The sequence below is a fragment of the Brassica napus genome, chromosome C2, assembly GCF_020379485.1.
Source record: "Brassica napus cultivar Da-Ae chromosome C2, Da-Ae, whole genome shotgun sequence".
NCBI lineage: Eukaryota > Viridiplantae > Streptophyta > Magnoliopsida > Brassicales > Brassicaceae > Brassica > Brassica napus.
The window spans coordinates 19161791-19186987 of record NC_063445.1 but is presented as its reverse complement, the minus strand read 5'-3'; the positions used below and the strand labels follow the sequence as shown (position 1 = coordinate 19186987).

General features: G+C 34.8%; 1 pseudogene; it reads right to left on the bottom strand.

Annotated features, from left to right (window-relative positions):
- Positions 1–16123: 16123 nt before the first annotated feature.
- LOC106403173 lies at positions 16124–17896 on the bottom strand (annotated as a pseudogene).
- Positions 17897–25197: the final 7301 nt, after the last annotated feature.

Genomic DNA, 25197 nt, shown 5'->3' with positions numbered 1-25197 from the left:
ATGCAGATCTTCTTGTGCTACCAGCCCAAGAACCGTTCTAATGGTCACCATCTTGACTACATGAGAGAAGATTTCGGTGTAGTCAACGCCTTCTTTTTGTTGGAATCCCTTCACAACAAGCCTCGCTTTATAGCGCTTACTCCCATCAGGTTCTTCTTTTATTCGGTAGACCCACTTGTTATGCAATGCCTTTTTCTCCTTAGGCAAATCTGCTAACTCCCACGTGTGATTGGATAACAACGAGTCCATCTCATCGTTCATTGCAAGCTCCCACTTGATCGACTCATCAACTTGCATAGCTTCCTCATAACATTCAGGCTCGCCTCTGTCTGTGAGCAGAATGTAGTTGAGCGATGGAGAGAATCTTACTGGCTTTCTGATGATTCTGCTTGACCGTCGTAACTCCGTGACTGGTGTATATGGGACCACTTCAGAATCATCACTTTCTTCAGCCTCACCACTCTCGTCTTGAGAGATTTCTTCTTCTGCTGTTGCGGTATCCTGTGGCAACTCCGGTGTCAGGATATCTTCTAAGTCAACAGCTCCAGGCTCTTTCTTCTCCGAGCCTTCTCTTAGCTTATCCTTGTACAACGCTTCTTCGTTGAACACAACATTCTTGCTGCGGATGATCTTCCGATTTTCATCATCCCAAAACCGGTAACCAAACTCCGCGTTACCATAACCGATGAAGTAACACTTCTTAGACTTCGAGTCAAGTTTACTTCTTGCAGCATCATCAATATGAACATAAGCTAAGCATCCGAACACCTTTAGATAAGAAAGATTTACTTTCTTTCCGCTCCAAACTTCTTCAGGGATCTTAAATCCCAACGGTACAGACAGTCCTCTGTTTATTAAGAAGGCTGCGGTATTGATTGCATCTGCCCAAAACGTCTTTGGCAATCCACAGTGCAATCTCATGCTCCTTGCACGTTCATTCAAGGTTCGGTTCATCCTTTCCGCTATTCCATTCTGTTGAGGCGTTCCAGGAATAGTCTTTCCCATCTTGATCCCATTATCAGCGCAATATCTCTTGAACTCGTCGCTGATGAACTCTCCACCATTATCAGACCTTAAACACTTCAACTTGAGATTCGTCTCAATCTCAACCATGGCTTTCCATATTTTGAAAATCGAAAACACTTCATGTTTGTTCTTCATGAAGTAAACCCACAATTTTCTTGTGGAGTCATCGATAAAGATCACATAGTAGTACGAACCTCCCAGCGATGCAACATGAGCGGGTCCCCACACGTCAGTGTGCACCAGCTCTAACTTCTCAGATTTTGGCTCTCTTCCTCCTTTAGAGAAACTAACTCGTTTCTGTTTCCAAAGGATGCAACTTTCACACATCTGATGATCCACCGTCTTCAGATCCGGAAGAGTACCATTTTCCACCATGAGTTTCATCCATTTCTCACTCATGTGCCCCAACCTACAATGCCACAATTTGGTATGTTTGGCATTCTCGACAACAGCAACAGTGTCTTGATAACTCGTCGTCATATAAAGAGTGCCTCTTTTATGACCTCTAGCCACCTCCATGGAACCTTTCTTGACTCTCCAGGCTCCACCACCAAAATTAACATCGTGCCCCGTATCATCAAGTTGACCTACTGAGATCAGATATCGCATCAACTTTGGCACATGTCTGACCTTCGTAATCTTCCACACACGTCCGTCTGGCATTTTCAGGTTGATATCTCCAATACCAACTATGTCCAAAGGTAATCCATCAGCAAGATATACCTTTCCGTAATTTCCCGCAACATAATTCTCCATAATGTTATGGTGCGGTGTGGTGTGGAATGACGCTCCTGAATCAAGAACCCATGAATCGACTGGGCTATCAACATAGGATATTGACGCTTTGGTGGTACTTGTAGCTGTATCCCGAGCTTCAATTTTCCTCGGGGAATCAACAGACACTACCAATGCATCAGCGATTTCACGTGTCACTACATTGGCTCCGCCTCTAGTGTTGTCTTCCTTCTTCGGTGGTGCTCGGTAATTCTTCTTAATGTGACCTGTCTTTCCATAATTCCAGCACTCTGCAGGCTGGCGGAATTTGGACTGACCCCGTCCATTCCTTGACTTCGATCTGCCATTACTCCGTTTATTTCTATCTGAGTTTCTCCCTCTGTTTTCCACGTTGAAAGCAGAGCTCGTTGATGCCTCCCCAGAGTATATCCTTCGAACTTCCTCAGCAAGGATACGATCTCTAACATCATTGAATTTGAGCTTTTGAGTACCCACAGAATTACTAACCACTGCCCTCATTGGCTCCCAACTATTTGGCAGAGATGCCAACAAAATCAGTGCTCGCACTTCATCTTCAAACTCGATTTCAACTGATGACAGTTGGTTGACAATTGTGTTGAACTCGTTCACATGTGCGGCAACCAGGCCACCTTCTTCCATCTTCAGATGAAAGAGTTTCTTCATGAGAAACACCTTATTGTTTGCCGAAGGTTTCTCATACATAACAGAGAGAACTTTCATGAGCCCTTCTGTGGTCTTCTCCTTCGCAACGTTGTGAGCAACGTTTTTCGACAGTGTTAACCTTATAACACCCAGAACTTGTCTGTCAAGGAGCTCCCACTCATCCTGATCCATCTTCTCAGGCTTCTTGCTCAGCGGTTGATGAAGCTTCTTTCCGTACAGATAATCTTCAATTTGCATTCTCCAAAATGCATAATCCGTACCGTCAAATTTCCCGATTCTGTGCGCCGAACCGTCTTCACCTCCCATCGTTTCTGGAACCACCGTGTATTAGAACACCTACGTCAACAAACCGATGTTACCGACAAAAATTCACTATTCACGAATTACTGTTCATGTGAATAGTAACTCCGCAAAAAAATTGACCGATCACCGTAACTCAAGCTCTGTTGCAGTCCCCACAACTGAGGTTCCCATCATCCGCAAAGGTCCTACCACAAGGTCCGGTTCAAGGGTTATAAGAGCTGGATTTGCCAAAGCTGTCCAGGAGTTGCTTGCACAGGAACAAACCGGATTCAAGCAACTATTGATCCAGGAGTTGGCCGACTTAAAGCTTGAAGACACCAGCGAACCATTAGAGGCTCCAAACTCCATTCATTCAAGTCAGTTCTCGTCCTTTGACCAGAATGAAGCCGGCTTGACCATTTCCACCTTCATCCTCAATCCATCCAACCAACTTGCTTCCGGTTCAGAGATATAGCCGCCATCAGAAGGAGTAGTATGCTGTTGTACTCTTTTTCCTTATCGGGTTTTGTCCCACTGGGTTTTCCCGAAAGGTTTTAACGAGGCAACATGCAAGCATACTATGAATTCTGATCCGGACTTTCTCAAACCGACAACCAGATGTCTGGTTTATTTTAATTTATTTTAATTTATTTGGTTAAGACTTTGGTCTATTGTTTCAGCCTTAATTTTCGGCCAGCTTGTTTAAGGCCTTTTATCTTTGAGTCTCATAAGGGATAAACCCTATATAACTCCTTGTAGTTGGCGATTTTTGGCCTAAGTCTTTTATGAAATTGTTTTTTGCTTAGCAAAGAAAACCCTAAGTCTTTCATTTGTGTGAAACCATTGAGAGCAGCCGCCTGACATATCAATGAACCGATCCATTGTTCTTTGTGGAGTCCTTCGATCCAGTTCATCTCCCGTCCGATCTTGAGAGAGACATACGTCCAGCGAGAATCGGATCCATATCTATCCTTCAAACCATCCCCTGTTCTTGTTGAGAGAGACACACGTCCAACAACTTGAATCCATCAGCCATCTCTACCCTTCTCTTGTTTATTTTTTCCATTGCATCTCTTGTTTCAGAATCGGCCACTAGAAATAAAACCCATAAAAATTCATATTTGTTTCTGTTCTTTATTTCTCAGTTAATATACTCTCTGTTCTTCATTTTTATTCCATAAAACTCATAAAAATCACTTCCTCTTGTTTCAGGTACAAACCGGCCGATCCTCCTCCCCCATCGCACTCGTCCAGCCGTTCCCGTGGCCATCTGTTCGACCTGTCCAGTCCGAACTCGTGAACCTCAGTCAAGCCTTGAGTAGTTTGGATCTCTGCCTGCAACATTTGGTATCAGAGCTGAAGTTTCCTGCGAAACTCAGTTCTTCTGAACCCTAGCCGTCACGACTTACTTTCCTTAATTTTTTTAATTTTCGGATTGTTCTCCAAGTTTTCGATTTTTGCATTCAAAAAAAAATTATTTACTTTCCTTATTCTTCAAGTTTCGGATTGTTCTCCAAGTTTTCAATTCTTGCAATTTAAAAAAAAAAAAATGTTTTACCTTCTTTCCAAGTTTTCGAAAAAAATCAAAAAAAAAATAATATATTCTCTCTTTCCTTTTTCAAACTTGATTCGATTTTGTCTTAACTTTTTTGCATTCACTCTTAGTCTTGGTCAATACTCAAAGTATCCGACCCAAGCAACTACTTAACCCCCTCTTGACTTCTAATCTTTCTTTGAGTATCTTTTCAGAGAACTATGGGAGATGTAGGCCAAGACCAAGCGGCCATAAATGCTCAGCTCCTAGCTGACAATGAAGAGCTGAGGGCGAGCCTTAGGGCTATCACCGCCGAGCTTGCTCAGATACGGCAGGGAGGCAGGCCCAACGGATCTCGACCACCAGGAAGGCATCAGCCGGACCCGCATGACACTGACTCGGACGCGGACAGTACCGATGATACGCGCAGTCAGGACGAGGAGAGGCCGAACCGGGGAGGTAGGAGGAACGCGCGAGGACCCCGGACCCAAGTAGGAGGAGGCCGCGACCATAGAGGAGGTCGAGACCGAGAGGAGGAAGAGCCCTGGTTGGGAGGCAAGGCGCTTAAGCTTCACCCCCCGACGTTTGCCGGCAAGGTTGATCCGGATGCCTACATCGTGTGGGAGAAGCGCATGGAGTACATCTTCGACTATTACCAATATAGTGAGGCCAAGAAGGTTGCCCTAGCAGCAGCCCAGCTGACGGACAATGCTCTTTCGTGGTGGGATCGAGACGTTGCTAAGTCCGGGCCAGTGTGGAGAGCGCGTAATTGGACCGAGATGCGGACCAAGCTTCGCGCGAGGTACATTCCATCTTACTACCAGCGTGATGTGCTAAAACGTTTTCGTAAACTTATGCAGGGAACTAAGACTGTGGAGGAGTACTTTGAGGAGTTCGAGGCACTCAGGAATAAGCTTGAGACCGACGAGCCCGAGGAGACAATGATGTCTCAATTCCTGGAAGGGCTGCAAGACCGCATTGCCCGCAAGGTGGAGAGACAACAATATGAAGACTTCAACGATCTATTGCACTTTGCTACGCAAGCCGAGCAGCACATCAAGCGCAAGACGGCCAGTACCAGCCGCAGCAAACCTGCTTGGACTCAACCGGGTTCAAAGCAAGGCGACAAGGGCAAGTCGATTGAGATTGAGAGCCGATTCAAGACAAACCAGGCTGAATTGTCTAATGCATCCAAACCAGAGCAGGGTAAGACTCAAGCCCAAACTTTGCGTACTCGTGCATTGTTTGTTATAAGTGTCAGGGCAAGGGACACTACGCCCGGGATTGCCCAAACAAACGAGTAATGGTCCTAAAGGGGGATGGCGAGTATGAATCCCAAGATGAGGCAGAGACCGCAGCCGTGATCTCGGATGAGGAAGTGACCGACTACCCGGAGACAGGCGAGCTACTAGTGACCCGGAGAGCTCTTAGCACTCTCTTTGATCCAGAAACCATCCAGCGGGAGAACATCTTTCACACAAGATGTAGTATTGATCACAAGGTATGTAGCTTGATCATTGATGGTGGTTCTTGTACGAACGTGGCTAGCAAGTATCTTGTTGATAAGTTGGGGTTAGTCAAAACTGCCCATCCTCGGCCATACCGTCTCAAATGTAATAATACAAAAGATAAACCACGCGTAACTGTATCGACAGAAATGAATGAAAGTTTACTGGCTTGAAAAGCCACGATTGTCATGTAATGATGCAGCGCCTCCTTCCGTTTGCCTTCAAGGAACTATTACCACGAAATGTTCATGAAGCAATTGCAGGGATAAGTGCTTATCTATAAAACTTTTTTTGTGATTAAAAACTATTATTTGGGATTTTTTTTTTTTTAAAAAAATTTAATTTTTATATTTCTATATTTATTAAATATTTTTTTTTTAATTTACAGGTCTCATGATGATCAGACCCGGCCTCGACAGCGTCGTGGTCGTGGTGGTATGGGGAGTCAGTCTCGGGATTCCAGCCATTTTCAGGATTCCCCTTCGCCCCACAGCTCCTACCATACATCTCCCTCTGCTGCACCCGCTCCTGCTCCTCTCGCTCCCGCTGCTGCACCCGCTCCTGCTCCTCCGGGTCCTCCGGGAGTGATGAGTGTTGCGGAGTTGGTTTGACAGCCCGGTCGTGACCATCTTCCCTATCTCACTCCGTATCCACATAGACGGGGTCAAACATGGTAATTAAACATATTTTTTTCATTAAAATTTGATTCATTATTAACCGTTTGTTCTTTTTATTAGGTTCAACCGATCCGGGAACGGGATCAGCGCATGGATCAAATGTACTCGGCCCTCGACAAGGGACATCCGACTTTCACTGACTTCCCTACAGGCAAGCAGCATCTGTGGTTTCGTCAGTTTGCGGTAAGTATTCTAATTTTTTACTTATATTTTTAATCTTTAATATAAATTTTCTACTAATTTTCTACTTTTTTGTAACAGCTCCAAGCTTTCTCTTGGTATCTAAAGCTCCGATTTTGAATGAATCGTGAAGCTTCAATTTCGTTTATAAGACCCATGAGCTGGTGTTTTTAGGTCAGGCCTGCGGTGGAGACTGTCTTTGAAAACCTTCTACTTCAGCTACTGTTAGCGAAGAAGATACCATCTATTGGAAAATTCCATGTGTGTGAATGATTATCAAAATAAGCCTTCCTTGGACTTATCTCATAAATATAAAGATCTTTTGTGTATTGTAGATGAACATTTAGATGATGATTGCATTTCTTGAATCAAGCTTGTAGAGGGATTGAATGTTGATGGAGTATTGGAGAGCTGGGGAAGCCGGTAACATGGAAGCTTGGGATGAAGAAGTTAGAGATGATTGGACTAAAAAGGACTTGAAAATTTGGTTTGGTGTCAATAGGTATGCCTTCAAGATCAATTCTAGAGAACACAAGTTTAGAGACCTATATTGTCGAAACAACATAGTCAAAGTTCCATCTTCTTTTGCATTTCACCTTCATAGCTTTGATATATATTCTACTATACTTGCAGATTTATCCATAAGTTTCAGATACTGAAATTTGCTAGCTCAGAGCTTTATGTTGTTACCACAAAACAGGTGATGTAATGCTTTAAACTGTCTAGACTTTCATACTGTGTGTCGCTTTTTATAGCTGAACTTTGTAGTATGCATGGAGAAACTGCAGGGCTGGTATGCAGGCGTTGTAATTGTGAGTTTATTAGTAAAGGTGAAAGTTCATACCCGATACACTAGAAAACAAACACCATATAGACCGTATAGAGTATAAACAATCAGAATCAATCAAATTAAAAAAAAATTGGAATTAAAATATGAAGAGCTCGGGCTTTGGTTGGCTATCCCAACCCAAGGTGTTGCAGCATGTATGAATCTTTTCTCGAGAACCTTATTAAAGCAAAATTACTTTATAGTAGAAACAAAATTTCTAAATAATAGGAACACACGCTGTTGATTTGGTTATTGTTATTATCCCAAGGTTAGCTTACTGAAAGTAACAAATTCCATGTAAAAGTTCAAAAGTCATAATAGACCATGTCATGTGAAAAAAAAGAAGATGGAAGAGGTGCTTACTTCTAATGCCTTATTTTTTTCTTTCCATTTGGTCTAATGCATTGATCCTAATCAATGATTTTGTCATTTGAATCATTAATGTTTAGAGAAAATGTTTTCTTTAAAAAAAAGAGTACCAATGAATTCAATAAATAAACAATACAAAACAAGAAGTAGTCTAAGCGTTTAGTTTTTTTTTTGGATGGGTTGTGACTAGCATTGATTCAATTAATTTGTTGAAAGCTATGATCGTTATGCTGATTTCTGAAATGCATGGGACGCATGTTTTCTTTATTTGGTTTTAGATTGGACTCAGATGATGATGAGGATGACTCAGAAAAAGAGAAGGAAATAAACACCTTAAAGATATTTTCCTAAAAAAGTTAGCTCTTTGCACTAAGTGCTTATGAACATTTTAGTTTCAAAAGCTTGTGAAATTTGGATCAATAACATAAGGAATAAAAAGGGTGGAACCGCCGAGCAAGGGGCCAAATGGTGGAGCAATGAATAAGAACAACACAATTGTGTCAAAGAAACCAAAGCTGCAAGTCAGCATAAGCTGTTAGGTAACTAAACTTAACTAAAGATATAGCTTTAAAAGCTAAAATTTTTGAATATGAAGAGTTGTATTGGTTACAAACTAACTTGGTGAGAAGAAAATAAGTGGCACAAGATTGGCAGTGTTCATCATCCAAAAAGAAACTAGAGAACGGCCAAGTCACATTTTTCATATAAAGTTTTAATAGTTTTTCTTATTGGTGAATGGTTGAGTGGGTGAGTAACTGGGTTCCTAAAATTTTGAATTGTTGAATCATTCAAATCTATGTTATGTTCTCGTTGGGTATGTTAATTGTTTTTAATGAATTTTTATTTTTGGTTTTCAAATGAGTAGTGATAATATGCCTTATGTCTTCGGTTTGATAAAACTAATCATCAAATATTAATATATTTTTTATGGTTACAGTGTGGACAAATGATAGTTCTCCTCGAAAGTAGATGCAATACTATAGGATGTATGATTGTTTAGGCAAAATAATCTGTTTGTTGTTTTGGAGTTTAGGTATATAATGTTTTATTGTTGATCTTTTGACAGTATCTATAATAAATTTATTATCAATCCTTCATTATTTAGATTAGCCGAATTCAGTTGTTGAGAGATGTGGTTTACAGCTTTTTAAAAGTGTGCGTTTTTATTGATTCTTTTTATAACTTAAAAAAAAAAGACAAAAAGAGTGACTATAAACTATTAGCTAGGTAATACTTAATTAACATACTTAAGCACACTTGAGTAAGCATAGAAATCAAACGTATGATAATGCTTTGCTCTTCTAGATTGAGGACAATACACTAGGTTGAGGACAATACACGTAAAATATAAAAACAAGAGGCATTTGTAATCGATGGATGATATATAACATCATGCAAGCCTATTTCATATATATAAATGAGAAAAAGCTTCAGTTACCTATCATGTACTAGAATGTGACATCCAAAGACAACTATAATATAGATTTTTAACCACAATACAAAATAAGTTATACTTTGTTAATAATTATTTTGATCACCGACCCATTTTTGAGAGAATAACAATATTATGTAAATACGATTATGATTTATATTAATATTCAAACTAATTATATATAGATAGCAAATACATCAGCTGACGAGGAGGAAAAAATAATAATAAATGTTCTAATACCTTTAAAAGTTATAAATTTAATGGTTTTAATGCCAAAATAAAATTAAAAAAAAAATCATTCTTTTAAAATTTATTTTATCTTCAACAAAAAGTTCTTCCATTTAAACATAATATTAATCTAAACCATAGCAAAGCTACAAAGTAAAACTTATTCCTCCACTTTATTAAAAAACAGAAAGATGGTATCAGAGAATTCAGAAAACAATTATAATTCATACAAAAACAGGGGCATATGTGAAAGAAACTCCTCAGACACATACCCCACTGTTTATTTCAACCTCAGTCTACGATATTTGCAGCAGAGCCATTTAGGATGATATATCATTACATTTATTTTAAAATATGCTATCCTAGGAACATAGTCAATTCATGTCCGATCAATGCTAGACTATGATTAAATTTTACTTAATGGATTCAAAATCATTTTGAAGACAAAGTATATAACCAATACGCAACAATGAAGCCCTTAACAAATTACCACATTCATGACTTGAACAAAACATGCGAGGATTATAATTATTTTAAGAGGATGAACGAATTTATTATTTTCATTCAAAAAAGATAATCACAAAACAAAAATATGCATTTACGTGTTTTTTGGAACATCAATTTTAATTTATTTTTAAGTTCAACTGTATTTACTTTGGTGTAATTATCAACTATTTCTTCTATTTTTATTAAATCAATCAGTAAAAATCACTTATGCGATTTCTCTTTGACCTAAGAAACTTCAAAACAAAATAATATATTAATGTCTCTAACCACTATCAAATAAATCGAAAAAACAATTTTGAACTCACTAAAAAATAAAACATACGAACTAGCGTCGGAATACACTAGTTACTCAATAAATTAATCATATACTGTTAAATCTGTTTATGGGTTCGATAACAATAGATGATTCACCCCGGTCCAGCGTGTAAACCATTATTGTTACTCTTTTTTTTTTGATCAAAAACCATTATTGTTACTAAATTCGTAAGGTACATGTCTTGAGTCCCCCTTTAAATCAGAACATTTTATGTTTTTAATTCAATAAAAGTTATATTGTTTTACTTACAACAACAAACAGTTATAATATGTTTGGTTTAGTTGCTGTGCATTATGATTATTTTTCTTAGTTAGGATAGGATAACTCCTAACTTGTTACAAAATTGTTAAATAAAATTTTATCATATTTGATTAAATTATTTTATTTGTAATTTTATTTGTAATTCTGGATTTTGTAATTTCACAATATCTCTTAAAAAAATAAATCATTTTATTATAGTTTTATGATTGTTTTTTTTGCATATGTTATTTGAGATGTATTTTATAATTAAAACTCATTTTCATACATAAGTTTAAGTTAATATTTTTATAGTATAATCATGGTGCATGGTAATTTTTTTATAAACTTTATACTTCGGATTAGAGAAAATACTATATTTAAACGTTTAAACTAAACACAATTGGAAATAAGAAATTAAATGAAAGTAAAGAAAAATGAAAGTCAAATCCGAAGTTGTTATTTGATTTTCACTGTTTTGTTAATTAAATAATTTTAGTATCATGTTCATCATCAAATATTATCTTAAAAATATTATCAAATAAATTTTTACAATTCTCTTTTAGTTAGGATGAACAAATATGATACGAATTTCTTTTGTTAAGGATTTGTTTTTATAAAATTGAAATATTTTCAAAATTCATTGTTTTCAGTATCACTAATATTTTACAATTTTTCTTGTTAATTAAATCATTGTTATTATCATGTTTATAATTAATTTTTAAGTAAAAAATACAATTCATTAAAATTTTACATTATGTCTGGTCAGGATACAATTCAATTCAAGTAAAAAAATAAAAACTATTTTTTCTATAAAAAAAACTAATTACACATAAGATAAAATACTGCTTTTATTAAAATATAAATTTAACTAAATGAAACTAGAGGTGTGCAAAAAAACCCGAATCAAACCGAACTAACCTAACCGAACCGATTCAAAACAAACCAAACTCTATTTTCAAATTGTTTGGTTTAAGATTTTCCCAACCCGAACAAACCGAACCAAAACCGATCCGGACCAAATCGAATTAAACCGAACTCAGAAACCAATGTGTTTTTGTTAATACTTGAATTAAACATATTACCAATATACAATATACTAAATTTCAGTTTTATATTGAATTTAGTTTATAGTTTATTTTTTCAGAGTCATCAATTGTTATTATCATGTTTATCATTAATTTGTTTAAGTAAAAAATACAATTCAATAAAAATTTGCATTATGTCTAGTCAGGATACAATTCAATTCAAGTAAAAAAAATAAAAACTATTTTTCTACAAAAAAACTAATTAAACCTAAGATAAAATACTGCTTTTATTAAAATATAAATTTAACTAAATAGAAGTTATAAAACATGAAAGTGCATGTATATGTCATAATATATTTAAAAGAATAAATAAATATTCAGTAAGTATTAATGAATATAAAGTCTAACTTATAAAAGTGCATGTATATGTCATAATATATTTAAAAGAACAAATAAATATTCACTAAGTATTAATGAATATAAAGTCTAACTTATTTTTAATCAAAAAATAAAATATTATATTATTTATAGATGATAAATTAAAAAAAAAAAGAAAAAAAAAATAAAGATGCCCATTGGTCACCTGCACATCACGAATGGAAGAATAAGAAGAAGAAGAAGAAGCTTGGGGGCGCGAGCAACAGAGGAAGAAGGAGAAGTAAAAGCCAACGACAACAAGAAGTCAAAGTGAGTTGTGTAACTAGAAGTTATACAACAAGAGTAACGAAAGTCTAGTTAGTTTAGTTAAGCCAACAAATGTGTGAAGTGTTGGTTAATGTCTAGTAGTCTAGAGTTGTTATTTGAGTTGGTAAGAGTTATTAGTAGAGAGTTAAGGCTAAGTTGTAGTAGTTGAAGTGCAAGTGTAGTAGTTAGTAAAAGACTACTATAAGTATGTATGTATGTGGTGTTGTAAAAGATATCCAATTCTAATAAAGAAAAAGAGTTGGAGAGAAGTAAAAATGTAGACAACTAACGTAAAGAGAGTTGAGTGTGTGCTTGTGTGATGATGATACACAAGTAGAAACAAAGAGAGTGAGTGAGTGAGTGAACAAAAACAGAGTGAGAAAGAGGAGAGTTGAACATTAACTCCTATATAAGCTATAGCCGAATATAGCTGAACTAAACTATTATCGTTTTTTTAAGGACAAAACTTAGGTTCACCCCCTAGGGTAAACCTTTAAATTCAGCCCAACTTTTAGGACCAATCAAAGTGAGACATAGATTATTCATTAAAAACATTAAATTAAATAAAAAATAGCTACAAAAAAATAAAAACGCTAATTTTAACGACGCTAACGCTTCCAGCTAAATCCTAAACCCTAAATTTTATATTCTAAATAGCCATAAAAAATAAAAACGCTAATTTTAATGACGCTAATGCTTCCAGCTAAACCATAAACCCTAAATTTTATATTCTAAATAGCTACAAAAAATAAAAACGCTTGACCCAAAATTCGCACTGTCGATTTCCGTTTAAATTAGGAAATTAGGAAAACCCTAATTTCCCAGAGGTCCCGGATATCTGCTAATACCACACGCCAAGCAATCAGAACACGAGATAACAACGATAAAGTATAAGGAATCGTAAAAAGAGAGCAAAGAGAATTCTTATTCCGAATTTGCGTATAAGCGTTTACAACAAGGTATTAGCCTGGGCTCGAGAGCTGTCGGCGAGATTCTTAGTTCTAAAAGCCCTAAGGCGGCTAAACCTAATTGATTTGTAGCTCGAAATAACAAAAATGGAAAGTTGTCTAATTGCTCTAAGTGATAAGTTTGTTTTGAAAAAGTTCTCCTCATGCCTCTCGCTTAGGACTCCTTATATACTCGCTTCTAGGTCGGTTTATGCTTTTCCCTTTCTGCCCTTAAGCCATCATAGCCTAAAAATTGAGATATTCTATTTTTTCCGATCTTCGTAATTATCTTTAAAATTTCGTATTTATCCACGGAAACTTGACATTTATCTTTCCTTTCGAACCAAGCATAAATTGTCCTACGGTTTACGGGCTGTTGGTTAAGAAATAGTAAATTGGGCCTCGAGTCATGTCTTAGGTCCCTTTGGGCCGTCTTTTGACTCGAAGCGTTTATTATGGCTTCTTTCGATTAAGAACGAACTTTTCGCGGTTTTTACCGTAAAGTACGATTGACGATTTCAAATGTCGAGAGACATGAAATGGGTTTGATACGTTCTTCGGGAGATAGCGTCAAAGAGTAGACGAGAACGCATGAATTCGTGTCATATCGATGTTTCGGGAAAGCTCGGTCCGAGCGGAACGCAAGCTCGGTCCGAGCGGAACGCACGCTCGGTCGCTACGTATAATCTTACAAATACACATCCTTAAACCTAAATAAACATTTCACTATATTAAGATAAATAAACATATAATCTTATATTTTTATAAACGTTTGTATATCTATTTTAAATTACAGTTTTGCATATAATTAAATCCCGCTCTTTCAAAGCACGGGTCAAAATCTAGTAGTTATTACAAGAACAGATAAAATGACTTGCCATTGTCATATGTATAAGTAGAAATAAACAGGTTGTATATGATATTGGGTATAATATAAACTGTTTTGTGTACAAATAGAAGTACGTTAAATCGTTTCCAATTACCGGTTTGTTCAGATGATGAACAAAGGGTTAATGAGTTGCATGTTTACACTTAGTTTAAAAACATATATAATTATTTATACTTGGTTTATATGTTTATAATTGTTTAATAATGTACGAACATGGTAAATCGTTCCCATTAGAGTGAACCAGTTTCAGTTTGGTTAAATGTTAGTTAATGGTTAATGGGAAAAGAATATCCCCTATATATTATTTGAGAAGCATTACAACTTCTTTTTGTAGCCACATGTCTAGAATGATTCTTAGAATCATTAGAGAAATATATTGGTCCATCTAATTATATAATAAGCTTTTAATTAAACTAATAATAAATTCATCATTAATGTACTTTATTATTTCCTTAAATAAAATTTACGGAATTGCCTAATGTGGCTAAAGTATATATGACAATTAATGATTTTAAATAATAAAGATTTGATAAAAAAATAGTGTATCTTCTATCATATTTGTTTAATTTTAAGCTATTAAATAAATTAAACAACCACAATAACCATATAATAAAAATTTAGATTTTTATGTATATGTTATATTTTGAATTTTTACAAACGACTATAAATTACTAAAACTGTTAAAAGTCTCACATTCAAATTTTATGATCCATGGTTTAAAATTTTTGTTATCACAACATACAAATGATTACAAAAATTATATAAGTAAAAAGTCTAATTTAATTAATTATTAAGATTAATATATATATCGTTTTAAATTAAACTATAAACCATATAATATACAATATTTTAGTTTCAAAATTTACTTTGAACAATTTTTTGATAAAAGTTTTGAACGATCATTTACAACTTATTTTTTTTTAAAATTATAAATGACTAAACCTATTAATCCCACAATGAAAATTTTGCTATCAGTAATTTAAATTTTTTTCTATAAAAGATACAAATGATCAAAAAACTATATGAGTAGAAATCATCATTTAATAAATCATCATTTAATAGATATTAATATTAAAAATATACTAAAATATATTATCTATGTTAGTATCATTTAAATTTTATAACATATCCTATCAAATAAAAAAAAATATTTTTTGGATTAATAAAATTGATTTATATGTTCGCACCAATTTAATTATATTTTTAATAGTTACTAACTTTTAATTATTTAATATATATTTATTATTTCATAATATGTAAAAATATTTAATACATAAAATCATTTATATATATATAATGTTGATTCTGCGCAAGGCGCGGATCTTAACCTAGTTATTTAATATAAGAGATCAAATGTTTGTCGGTTAGTACTGAGAATTAAATGATATGATTTTAAATTAATGACTTTCTAGTGATGGTCTATTCTTTTAAATATCACACATGAATGATAAGTCATGACTTCTTTTTTTAATAGAATAGATTCTATAATTTTTATCATAATCAAAATCTATTAAAATCATGACATATCAACTTCTCTTAAATTATCATTTACTCACCTTCAAACAAAATACACACGAAGAATGCAGATGCAGCCATAATCTTTTGACCAAGCGCAGCCGTCACCAAGAATATTAGATATATGAATTAAGGATTACAACTTCACTCGAAACACTTAAAATCTTCTTACTAGTATTATCTAAAACTAGACTTTGAATTTTTGAATAGCGTGTAACTGTTTGGCTTATGGATAGGAAAAAAAACGAACCGAACGTCGGATCCAAACAGATCTAAACCAAACTAAAATATATGTCCAACCTTCGATACTGGTGTGAACAAAAAAAAAGGAGTTAGTGGAATCGACAACAACACTTGTCTCTTTCCGTCAATTTGCAGTAAAATTCTAGCTACTCAATTTGAATTCCATAACTCTATTTATATACATACAATATATCCCATACTCGAGCTATACATAATAAGCTATCCATACTGCATTGTACAAATCCATTGTTATATTATACGTATGAAACTGTGAGTTGAAAATCAAATGTTAGTAAGAATCTCCAACTGTTTGTACAATCCTTATAGACAATGAAGCCAAGTAGATAACCAAAAGGCCTACCCCCATCACACCACCAAGCCTCATCCTGTTACTAAACAGAACCAAGAACGACCAAACCAGTCCTACCACCAGAAACCCAAGACTCTCCAACAAACGAGGATCCGTCTTTATCACAATACTCAACGGATAAACCTCCCACGCGCATCCCACAAGCGATATCCCAAGAGCAAACAACGTATTAAAGATAGGACCCGCGTAACACCCAGATACAGCCACTTGAGCTCCTTCGTCACCATCGTTTAACGCCATCGTCACGTTGGTTATAAGATCTCCTATCGAGTTCCCCCACGCGAGGACCGTTAGGCCTAAGATCGACGGGCTTACCCCGAAAATGTAACCTAGTGAAGTTAGAAGCGCGACTAGCTCTTGCGCTGAGATGTAACTCCATGTCATGCTCATAATAAACCCTCCTGCTAACCATGGTAGTAACCATTTCTTTGGTGTCTTCGTCGTGGCTAATGCAGTGAGACCGAGAACTATACCGACCGAACACCCGGTTAGATACACAACTCCTGCCTCAACACTCGTTGGACTACGCTTCCAGTTCCATAGTAGCGATAACAGAACTGGAGCAAATGTGACTGAACCAACAGCTGTTGGTTTAGACCATTTGGCTTCACTCACAACAGGAATTGTCAATTTCCTTGGCAGGTAGATAGGTAGATCATCATCATCAGCGACATTACTACAATGCTCTTCATCAACAACACCATCATCAAGATCCTCTCTTTGCAAGATTGTCTCACTAAGACTCCCACGCTTATGAACCGACTCAATATCAAACTCACCACCTTCTCCACCAAAGATACACAAAGGCGACATAAACAGCGTACAACGAACAGAACACAAGAGCGCCCCAGAAGTTAATCTTTCCATAAACCAAAATCAAAACCCAAGGAGCCAATCGCCGCGCAGAAGAAGCAAACGTCTCTAATAAAAAGCAGACCTCTCGATCCTAACCCCTCTACTACGCAACGCGATGCTTATAATCCCAACCACAACAGTGTTGAGACCAACATCGTAAGTGCCCTTCGAATCTTCCCCCATGAAAGAGACCAAACTCGCGAACAGATCAGGAGCGCCGTTGCCGAGCGAGAGAAGCGTCACGCCGGCGACGGTTGGGGATAGGTTGAGAAGCTTCGAGAGATGAGCAGAAATACTCGGAGGCAGTGTGGCCCAAGACGTAGAACAGAGCGAGGAGCCAGAGGAAGAGGAGGGATTGGCCCAAAAGTGGAAACTTTTCGAAGTTGCAGTAGAGTAAGGAGAGGTAATCGACGAAGCCTTGGCTCGCGCAAGGGTCGATGGTTTTCAGGTACGCGCACTTTGATTGGTAGTCGTGAAAGTGCTTCAGGGCACTGCAGCCATCATGGTCTGTTTTGGGCTTCAAGGGGCTTAAAATCAACAGGGGTAGAGAAGAAGGTGAAGATTACACAAGAGACGAGGATGAGGAATGTAATGTAAGAGTAAACATAACGGATTGAAGAGAAGGAGAATCCCATCAATCAGGTGAAACCTGGAACTCGAAAAAAACAGAGTAAAACGATCAGGTGGGGTTTTATCAAATTTTTAAGAGATTGGGTTTGTTAAGCGTGGAGAATCTATTAATGGGTTTCGATTAACAGATCATGAGACGTGAGAGAGAAACATATAGATAAAACACGAACTCGACGCGGAGAGAGAGAGATAAAGGAAGAACCTTTATTAATATCTAGATAAACCAAAAAGGTAACGAATCCACCACCGGTTTGGGGAAGAGAGGCGAGCGAAGCGAAGAATACACACACACGTACACTTGAACAAGGGACTTACCTGCCGAAGACAAACGTCACAAAAAAAACAGAGGAATCGAATTTTATTTTTATTTTTATATCTAAAGAATACGAAAAGTTTGTCACTTTGTCATTACCGTTTTGGGCTTCGGTGTTTTCAGACATGGCATTGTGTCGGCTTCGAGATCTTACATGCCTCATTTTCCTATTCCATTACGTTTTCGTGGGTAGGGAAGGGAAAGAAAGATGAGGCTTTAGCGCGACTCAACAGCAAATTAGCTTTTCCAGTTTCCACAATTAAAGTAATACTAGACCTGATCCGCACGCCAACGCGGATATGAATTTTCAGTTTTTAATTATTTATTTTATTAAATGATGTATTTGTAATATTCGTTCATATTATATTCATTAAGTAAATATTTTTTTTTGCATCTTAAACTATCTATTTTTTACGAATGTGTGATATCATATAAAAAATGAGTATAGAGTTAATTATATAATTTTAAAAACAGAAATTTTTCTTTCGTGTACGATATCATATAAATAATGATCCGCCCAGTTAACAAAAATCATGATTATTTTATGTGTAATTTTTTTTTTGACCATTTCCTTAAAACTATATTAAATTTTACATATTTTAATTAAAATATTTTTAAGATCTTTACCTTTTTATTTGAAATGCAACTCAATATTTTTTTAACAATTATAACAAAATATTTAAAAATATTTTTAGAATTTGTTTAAAAAATATGAAAATTACATTTTAAATTAAAATTATCCTAAAATATGATAAGTTTTGATGTAAACGAAAACTCAAATTATGTCAAAAATAATGATATTCAATGATAATAACAATTTTAATTGATTATTTTTTTAAAAAATACATTTACAAAAATATTGTTTGAAAGAAAATTCATTTATCTTTCAAATATAAAATGAAAATATTATAATTAAATAATAAAAAATATAAATAAAAATCATAAATTTAGCAAATGACAACTGAGTTATATTATGCTAAAATTTTCTTTCTAACAATTTATCAAATTACAAATGAGTTATGAGCAAATAATACCATATAATTTTTAAAAACATAGTCATTCTTAAATATTCTTAGAATAAATAATTATTTTAAAATTTAATCAACTGAAAATAATATCCGTACAATTGTGTGAGTCAAATTCTAGTTTTATTGATGCATGTTATATACTAGTGCTGCATGTTTTAGGTAACATTTTAATGATGCACGTTTTTAAAAATCTCCATTATTAAAATTATGCACGCAAGGATAACTCATGAGTTTTTTTGGTTGATTAAATGACATTATGTCCAAATTTATTTAATGATATTTCATTAAGGTAACTGAAAAAGACAAACAATAAAATAAGTAGTTTAAATTCATTTAAGCATATTTCATTAATGTAACTGAAAAGACAAGTAATAAATTAGACAGTTTTATTCGTTTTAGGATATTTCATAAATGCAACTGAAAAAAACAAGCAAAAAAAAAGAGTTTAGTTAATGAAGTAAGAACATTTTCAAATGAGTATTTTTTCTTTTAATAATATAGATTTTAAGAAGCCGACCATTTTGTGCTGACACCTCTACGCACTAACTATGGAAACAATGAACATTCCGGTTTCGTAATGAATAACCAATCAAAATCGAACCGGATAGTCAATTACAAAAATGTATGATGAAAATCGGGTCTAACGGAGTGGTTTGTTTAAACTTTGAAGTAAACCCGGCCAATTTTGTTTGTTTCAACACCGAACTGGACCAACTTATATAACTAACATGATGCTACTCTTCCCCCTTTCTAAAGCTTGGTGTTTTAGACTATAAGAGCATCTTCAATGTAAAACTCTATTTTTTTCTCTAAAATAGAGTAAAATTGTTCCAATCCTACTCCATTTTCTACTTCATAATGGAGTGATGAACAAACAAAAAATAGATTACTCCATTTATCGTATTTATGAAGTAAATTTCATTATGGAGTGAGATATGTAGTTGGGTTGGAGCATTATTTACTTCATATTCACTTTTACTTCATTTTAGATGAAAAAATGGAGAAGGAACGAAGATGCCCTAAGAAACTAACTAGATTTTTACAGCGCATGATTAAGTTTTTTCGAAAAATTATTTAGTGAAAGTTGGAAATTTATACATATGATTTATAATTTTTTTTGTTTTAAAATATATAAATTAAATTAAAATTTATATAAATATTATTTTATGAATATAAGATAATTCATTTAAATAACATGCCTCATATTTATTTTATTTATATTATAAAGTTTTAAAGTATAATATAGATTAATTTTTACCTTTTTGTTATTAGTCCAAATTTATTTTATCATAATATAAATGAACTATATGTCATTCAAACCATATGTGATAACTATTTGCATATTTATGAAATAATCTGAAAAACTGTAACTGTAAAACATAACCTATAGTTTGATATACCATATAATCAAATAATATTAATATTATATTTAATCAAAATGAAACCTATTAAAACATATTTTGGTTTTATTGTATTTAAAAATAAATACTATAATATCACCAATTTAGAATATTAGTCAAATAGATTTATGAAATGTTTAATGTTACAAATCTTGGAATTGTACAGCAACACACAACCTTCCTTGAAAAGATCTCCATTATTATGTTCCTACAGGGTCGAGTACTTTGCCCGTGAAGGTAATAAAACGGCAGATAGGATAGCGAAGGAAGCTTTTTCTTTTATGAATTATGTTCCTAAGTTGTATTCTGTTATGCCAAGTTGGTTAATCCATGTCATAGAGGCTGATATGCCTTCTCTAGGATCAAACTATGATGTAGGTCCTAACAATGTTGGATAATGAAAGTAGATGTTGAGCCAAAAAAAAAAAAAAAAAAAAGATCTCCATTATTAAGTTTATGGCTTTTTTTTGTTCACCAATCTCAAATCTCTGTTACGTCTATTTCTAAAAATTTATTGATAGATTTTTTTAACAGTAAATATTACACTATCCATATTAAGGAATATTTTAAATGCAAAAATATATCTGTAATAAATAAATAGTTCACATATTATTATTTATAGTGCTAAATTAATTGTTACACCGACTATGTACCATTGAAAATTTTAGATTGTAGTTTTAGGTTGAAATATTAAGTGAAAACATCGTATATAAGCTTTATGAAAGCATAGTTACATTTTCTTAGGGAGTATATTCAACCAAGAGCTTCAAGTGATTTGTATTAAAATAACAAATCCACTGTTATTCAAATATGGATTTAAAAAAACACTTTAAAATCCAATGTTATTGAACCTATCATTTCATAAAACACTCCAAAATTTACTGTTATTGAACAAAATTTAAGTTGGATATTTTAGAGTACTTTAATTGTTTCTAGAGTGTTTGAAAGGAGTTCCTTAGTTATAAAAATCAAAATCCAAATCTCACAGTTTTAAATGAGATTCTAGAGTGTTTTAACAAAAATTACACCAAATTCTCCTGCAATCATCTACAAACTCATTAAAAATCAAATTACTTCAAATTTCAGATTCAATACACCCCCTTTAATTTACGTTGAGCATTTTTTTGGAATAAATCCATGTATTATTTGGCCAATAATTTACATTCAGCATTATTTGGAATAAATCCTTGGTAGAGTTCATGTATAATTTAATGTTGACAATTATTAAATACATCATCTCTATTAAACTATTATAATTTCATTCCAGTGTCGTTCCTATTTTACATTCCAGTGTCCTTCCTATTTACATGGAAAACTAAAGGCATTCTAGTGTCCTAATATTTCATTCCAGTGTCCTAATCACAAAAAGAACATAAAAACTAAAATATATTCTCGTAATCCCTATTAGTGATTCTGCTTTAATAGTATAGATTACGAGAATATATTTTAGTTTTTATGTTCTTTTTGTTATGAGAAACTATATTCATTTTTAAAAAAATATTGCTTGTTAGTTTTGTAATAAAGTTAAGATAATCTCTTCTGGTTTCTTACTTCCAGTCCTAAAAATTAGGATAACTTGGAAATGTATTAACAATAAGTAATAGTCTGGAGGCCTTCTATTAGAAGGGTAAAATGGGTCATTCAAATTGAAATGATTTATATATTTTGACATTTAATTTGCAAATTGATAAGAGAAGTACAACAACAAGAATCATAAACAAAACTACCAGAAAATGACAGAGATATAAAAGTAAAAATGGGGTTTTACACTCAAGATTATTATAAAGATAAAGAAACAAAGGAATTAGTAGTTGTATTACTTACTCTGTTAAAGATAATTGTTTAATGAAGTGGACTTTTACCAAGTGAAACGAGAGAGCCGCTCCAGGGATTAGAATTTAGGATTAATTTGGGAAATTGTTTATCTTAATTCAAAATCGAAGATAAATATATAAAGTGTCCTTCAGCAGTGTGAACTGTGAACACTAAAAGTACCAAGTCTTGAAAGCAACGCGGTCATCAAACGTGTTTCTCTTTTGCATCACTTCCTTTTTACATTGTTTCTTCTTTAATTTTGTGATTTAGTTCATTACTTGAGAGCTAAGTGAGTAAAAGCGTTCCTTTTAACACAAAAGAATCAACACGTACGTCCCCTTCGACGCAGAGAATCTTTAGTTAATTACTACTCATGGAGAGAAGATCAATTGTATAGTTGAAGTTTTCGAATACTGACGAGTCTTAGGACACATTGTCACACTTAACTGACTTTTTGAACTTACACAATTGTACACCCATTGTCACACTTAACTGACATAATCTGAAGTCGAGCATTGAGAACAGTTTTGTTTTTGTATTCCTTAGATAAATCAATTTACACACTATAAGTCTAACGAGAAATGGGTTTATCTTTTAAGATTGCGTTAGTGCCTTGTTAAAATACCATTTCTAACGAACGGTGCGTTGGTTTAGTGGTTTAGTGCTCGGAGTATGTTCCATTGCATCCCTAGTTCGATTTCCTTGGGAGGAATGCTTTACGCCATCTTATCGGTACCAGCTGGTCCTGGACCTGGAGAGATGATTTGAGCTGAAGACTCATACACTTCCTGGTTTATAAAAAAAAAATACCAGTTCTAGTTAGGAAAATGAGAAGAAGAAAAAAACTGAAATAAATGCTAATCGTGTTAAATAAATAAAGATGGCATCAGACAAGTAATAAAAGGGACAATTAAATCATCCAATCATAATACAGTTTTTTGCCACGTGAGCAGTGGTTGCCTATGTTGGGCTTTCCGATTGTTTTACGCTGTATGGTTTCAGGTCTTTCATGTGGGGTCTTAATTAAAGCCCACACTCTTTACGTGAAGCCCACAAACAAACAAGAAAATAATTATACGAGTTCTTGGTTTCTCTGAGATGAGAAATGTAACCCATCATTTCGTCTCCTCTCAACTCATACGATGGAGGCAATCAATACTTTCCACTATCTCCTCTACAATTAAGATTTCTCACCTCCCCTCTAAACTAAAGCGACTATATATATGTCGAGAAGGTAATCCATACGATTCGAAAGGCTTCTTGAAATCATTATCATAAACCCTAGAAACAGAGCTACCACCGATGGCGATTAACCAGCTCCACTTTTCCGATTTGAAGGACGGATGTTGTAAGAAAACAGTTGTTGCACAGCTTCTGCGATTTTGGGATTTGAAGAAAGTCGGTGAGCATCTCGGGCTGGACCTGGTTTTTCTTGACAAGAAGGTATCGACTGTTTAGCTTCCTTCTTTATTTAGTTTTAGATAGTTTTGGTTGTGGAGATGATGGAGCCGACTGTTCTTATTCTAAGAAAATATTTCAGGTTTCAGAAAATGAACAGTTTATGGCTTTGGCTAATACAAACGTGGATTTTCCGGGTATGTTTGGCAACTCATGCTTTTCCCGTTCTCTAACAATGATTGGCTGCAACTACTTCCTTCCTTATTAACAGTTTGTTACAAATATTCTCTTGCAGACGCTTGTGGCATCAAGACCACCTTGGCAATGAGAATCAGGCCATTCAATGTGTTATTGTGGTACGTAAGCCGAATAGCTGATGTGTATTGATTCAAAGTTAATCATTGATGTTCCATTTGGGTTGGTTAAAGTCGATGCTGTCATGATAAACCTAAACGCCCTTCCGTATGTGTTTGTGTGTTTGGCATGATTGTATATCAGCTTCATCAGAAATTAGAGGTATCGGGTTTGGAGCCTAAAGTCATTTAATTGTTGCCACGAACATAAACCCAAAAATCAAAATAAATTGAAGGAAAGCGTACTAAATTTTCTCATGTGTCATTGCATTTGCAGGCCGGCTTCTCCTGAATGCTACCCCGGGAACAACTTCTTTTGACAATGAATGCCTTGCCAGCCAGAGTGTTCTTGCAGCGTAAGACTTACCAAACTGTAACTGTTGTCTAAGAAATAATGGGGACGTTGTTCTCAAACATGAGGGGAGTTTTTATTTAGTAGGTTATATGGATCTGATGATGGTAGCAGCTCCACAGCTTCCAAGTATGGAAGTGTGAAGAAAATTGAACGAGTAACTCTTGCTGAGCTGAACAACTACGTTCTTAACTCTCCACCACAGGTTGGTGAACTCCATTCGTTTTTAGCTATATGTTAGCTCATAAACATGATCCCCACATTCTTATAACTTTCCTCCTCCCGTGGTTCATGTAGACTGCAAAGTTTCTTTGCACTGCCGAGGTCGGTGGCATTGACACCACTAATGGATGGTGCTACTTCTCCTACTCTAAATGCTACCAAAAACTGCAGCGTGGATTCACGTCTTTCACATGCGCATGGTGCATGACGACACTGCAGTTTGTGCTGTGAGGTATTTCAGTCGAACTTATATTTAAGATTTTCTTGCCAGACTATATACGCATGTTCAGCCAATAAATCACTTGCACTATTTAGCCACCGTGTTCAGATGGTGTTCACAGATCGCAACAGACTCAGCCGTCTTCGTTTTTTTTCACGGTGAAATAATAAGATGACCAATGTTCTCATCGCAGAGGTTGCTCAACTCATGGTAATGTCTGGACGCCCCTAATATCCTTCTCAGTGTAAGCACTCTACATGTTCTTATGTTAGCTTTTGTCATTTTCAAAAATTCCACAGAGCGCAAGTGAATCTCTCCAACAGGCAACACTCCCACGATGTATCCAAGATTTCATCGTGCAGAATTTGACCTTCCAGCTTAAGCTCTCCGA